The sequence below is a fragment of the Boleophthalmus pectinirostris genome, unplaced genomic scaffold, assembly GCF_026225935.1.
Source record: "Boleophthalmus pectinirostris isolate CB_2022bp ecotype Guang Dong unplaced genomic scaffold, ASM2622593v1 HiC_scaffold_16, whole genome shotgun sequence".
In the NCBI taxonomy this organism is placed as follows: Eukaryota; Metazoa; Chordata; class Actinopteri; order Gobiiformes; family Gobiidae; genus Boleophthalmus; species Boleophthalmus pectinirostris.
Genome location: NW_026571095.1, coordinates 34,493,287 through 34,497,607, shown reverse-complemented (window position 1 = coordinate 34,497,607; position 4,321 = coordinate 34,493,287). Strand labels below are relative to the sequence as shown.

The 4,321-nt window shown below is 41.4% G+C and overlaps 1 pseudogene; it reads right to left on the bottom strand.

Moving 5' to 3' along the window:
• Positions 1–1,063: 1,063 nt before the first annotated feature.
• Positions 1,064–3,656, bottom strand: LOC129408300 (trichohyalin-like; annotated as a pseudogene).
• Positions 3,657–4,321: the final 665 nt, after the last annotated feature.

Sequence of the window (4,321 nt, the reverse complement as noted above, 5' to 3'; positions counted from 1 at the left end):
TTTTAGTCCTGTTTTAGTTCTGTTTTAGTCCTGGTTTAGTCTTGTTTTAGTCCTGGTTTAGTTCTGGGTTTTAGTCCTGTTTTAATTAGTCCTGTTTTAGTCCTGGTTTAGACTTGTTTTAGTCCTGGTTTAGTCCTGTTTTAGTCCTGGTTTAGTCTTGTTTTAGTCCTGGTTTAGTCCTGTTTTAGTCCTGTTTTAGTCCTGGTTTAATCCTGGTTTAGTCCTGGTTTAGTCCTGTTTTAGTCCTGTTTAGTCCTGGTTTAGTCCTGTTTTAGTCTGGTTTAGTCTTGTTTTAGTCCTGGTTTAGTCTTGTTTTAGTCCTTTGTCTTTTAGTCCTGGTTTTTAGTCCTGTTTTAGTCCTTGGTTTAGTCTTGTTTTAGTCCTGTTTCTTTTTAGTCCTGTTTAGTCTGCTTTAGTCTTTTTTAGTCCTGGTTTAGTCCTCCACTCCAGGTCTTAAATGATCCAGATGATTCTAGTGAAGGTTTGTGGAGTTTAAAAACACGGTGGAGCACTTCCCTTTTGTCACCAAACGAACGAAACAAAACTCGACTCCAGCTCCGTTTGTGACGAGAAAATGACATTTTAAATCAGAGAAAATCGCTTAATCCGAGCCGCATAAAACTCCCCCTTCGATCGAAACCAAACGAATACTTTTAAACAGTACTTTGAAGTAAAAGTATTTGTGTATTTTTGCGTGTACTTTTGCGGCTCAGGTCGGTCGTGTCCTGTAGGAGCACATGGCTCCGCTGCGTCTCATAAGTGCTAAGTTTGCAGATGTGAGGAAGAGCCACACCCGGGAACATTACTGTCCCCCCCCTCCTCCCTCCTCCCTCCAGCCCGGTACCCACAATGCACCTCCTCCTCCCCTCCTCTCCTCCTCTTCTTTCTCTTCTTCTTCCTCTCTTCCTCCTCTTTCACATCATGTACAGGACTCCTCCTCCTCCCCCTCTTCCTCTTCTTCTTCTTCTTCTTCTTCTCGCTCTCTTCATTCAGTGGTTTTATCTGTCGCTGAGTAACCGACGGGACGTCCTCACACTCCTCTTTCTCTTCTGTCTCTCTCTTCTCTCTCTTTCTTCTCTCTCTTTCTCTCTGTCTCTTTTCTTTTTCTCTTCTTTCTCTTTCTTCTCTCTCTTTCTCTCTGTCTCTTTTCTTTCTCTTTCTCTCTGTCTCTTTTCTTTCTCTCTGTCTCTTCTCTTCTTTCTCTCTGTCTCTTCTCTTTCTCTCTGTCTCTTTTCTTTCTCTTCTCTCTTTCTCTCTTTCTCTCTTTCTCTTTCTTCTCTTCTTCTCTCTTTCTCTTTTCTCTTTCTCTTCTCTCTTCTCTCTTTCTCTCTGTCCTCTCTCTTTCTCTCTGTCTCTTTTCTTTCTCTCTGTCTCTTCTCTTTCTCTCTGTCTCTTTTCTTTCTCTCTGTCTCTTTCTCTTCTCTCTCTTCTCTTTCTCTCTGTCTCTCTCTTTCTCTCTCTTTCTGTCTCTTCTCTTTCTTTCTCTTTCTTTTCTTTCTCTCTGTCTCTCTCTTTCTCTCTTCTTTTTCTTTCTCTCTCTCTCACTTTCTCTCTGTCTCTTTCTTTCTCTCTCTCTCTTCTCTTTCTCTCTGTCTCTCACTTTCTCTCTGTCTCTTTTCTTTCTCTTTCTCTCTGTCTCTCTCTTTCTCTTTCTTCTCTCTCTTTCTCTCTGTCTCTTTTCTTTCTCTCTGTTCTCTTCTCTCTCTTTCTCTTTCTCTCTGTCTCTCTTCTTTCTCTTTCTTCTCTCTTTCTCTCTCTTCTCTGTCTCTCTCTTTCTTCTCTCTTTCTTTCTCTCTTCTTCTCTCTCTGTCTCTCTCTCTTTCTCTTTCTCTCTCTTCTCTTTCTTTTTCTCTTTCTCTATCACCTTCTCTCTCTTTCTCTAACCCTTTCTCTTTCCTCTCTCTTCTCTCTCTTTCTTTCTCTCTGTTTTTATCCGCATCTCTCTCTTCTCTCTCTTTCTTTCTTTCTTTCTCTCTCTCTTCTCTCTCTCTGTCTCTCTTTCTTTTTCTCTCTTCTCTCTCTCTTCTTTCTCTCTCTTTCTTTCTCTCTCTGTTTCTTATCCCATTTCTCTCTCTTCTTTCTTCTGTCTCTCTCTTTTCTTTCTCTCTCTCTCTGTCTCTCTCTCTCTTTCTTTCTTTCTTTCTTCTCTTCTTTCTTTCTCTCTCTTCTCTCTCTCTCTTTTTCCTTTCTCTCTCTCTTTCTTTCTCTCTCTCTTCTCTCTTTCTTTTTCTTCTCTTCTCTCTCTCTTCTCTCTTTCTTCTCTCTCTGTCTCTCTCTCTCTCTTTCTCTTCTTTCTCTCTGTCTCTCTCTTTCTCTTCTTCTCTCTCTTTCTTTCTCTTTCTTTCTCTCGTCTCTCTCCTTTCTCTCTTCTCTCTCTCTCTCTCTATCCCCCTCTCTTTCCTCTCCCTCCCTCTTTCTTGTATAACAACTGGGTTCACACACTCCTCTCTCTCTCTCTCTTTCCCTTCCTCTCTCCATTTTCCATAATGCACCTCCTCCTCTCCTCTCTTCCTCTTCTTTCTCTTCTTCTTCCTCTCTTCCTCTCTTTCACATCTGTACAGGACTCCTCCTCCCCTCTTCTTCTTCTTCCTCTTCTTCTTCTTCTTCTTTCTTCTTCTTCTCGCTCTCTCATTCAGTGGTTTTATCTGTCGCTGAGTAACCGACAGGACGTCCTCACACTCCTCTCTCTCTCTTTTCTCTCTTCTCTCTCTCTCTTCTCTCTCTCTTTCTCTCTTTTCTCTCTCTTTCTCTCTTCTTTTTCTTTCTCTTTCTATCTGTCTCTATCCATCTCTCTTTTTCTCTCTTCTCTCTCTTTCTTTCTTTTCTTTCTCTTTCTCTCTGTCTCTTCTCTTTCTCTCTGTCTCTCTCTTTCTTTCTTCTTTTTCTTTCTCTCTGTCTCTCACTTTCTCTCTGTCTCTTTCTCTGTCTCTTCTCTTTCTCTCTGTCTCTCTTTTTCTCTCTGTCTCTCTCTTCTTTCTCTTTCTCTCTCTTCTCTTTCTTTTTCTCTGTCTCTATCACTTTCTCTCTCTTTCTCTAACCCTTTCTCTCTTCTCTCTCTTCTCTCTCTTTCTTTCTCTTCTCTTTCTTTCTCTCTGTTTTTATCCCCTTTTCTCTCTCTTTCTTTCTGTCTTTCTCTTTTCTTTCTCTCTCTCTGTCTCTCTCTTTTCTTTCTTTCTCTGTCTCTCTCTCTCCTCTCTTTCTGTCTGTCTCTCTCTTTCTTTCTCTCTCTCTCTGTCTCTCTCTTTCTTTCTCTCTCTCTCTGTCTCTCTCTTTTCTTTCTCTCTCTGTCTCTCCTCTCTTTTCTTTCTCTCTCTCTCTCTCTCTCTCTATCCCCTCTCTTTCCCTCTCCCTCCCTCTTTCTGTGTATAACAACTGGGATGTTCACACACTCCTCTCTCTCTCTCTCTTTCCCTTCCTCTCTCCATTTCTCCATAATGCACCTCCTTCTCTCCTCCTCTCTTCCTCTTCTTTCTCTTCTTCTTCCTCTCTTCCTCCTCTTTCACATCATGTACAGGACTCCTCCTCCTCCCCCTCTTCTTCTTCTTCTTCTTCTTCTTCTTCTTCTTCTTCTTCTTCTCGCTCTCTTCATTCAGTGGTTTTATCTGTCGCTGAGTAACCAACGGGACGTCCTCACACTCCTCTTTCTCTTCTCTCTCTTTCTCTCTTTCTCTCTCTCTCTCTTTTCTCTCTCTTTCTCTCTCTTCTTTTTCTTTCTCTCTTTTCTTCTCTCTCTTTCTCTCTGTCTCTTTTCTTTCTCTTTCTATCTGTCTCAATCCCATCTCTCTTTTTCTCTCTGTCTCTCTCTTTCTCTCTCTTTCCTTTCTTTTTCTCTGTCTCTGTCCCCTTCTCTCTCTTCTCTCTTTCACTGTCTCTATCCACATCGCTCTTTTCTCTCTCTTTCACCCTCTTCTCTCTCTGTCTCTATCTTATTCTTTCTTTTTGTCTCTGTCTCTGTCCCCTTCTCTCTTTCTCTTTGTCTCTCTCTTCTCTCTCCTCTCTCTCTCTCTTTTCTCTTCTTTCTCTCTCTGTCTCTCTCTTTTCTCTCTTTCTCTTCTCTCTCTTCTTCTCTTTCCTCTCTTTCTCTCTCTTCTTTTTCTCTCTCTTTCTCTCTCTTCTCTCTCTTCTTTTTCTCTGTCTCTCTCTTCTCTCTCTTTCTCTCTGTCTCTGTCTTCTCTCTCTCTTCTTCTTTCTCTTCTTCTCTTTTCTTTCTTTCTTTCTTCTCTCTTTCTCTCTGTCTCTATCCATTCTCTCTCTTCTCTCTCTGTCTCTATCACCTTCTTCTTTTTCTCTCTTCTTTTCTCTTCTCTCTTTTTCTCTCTCT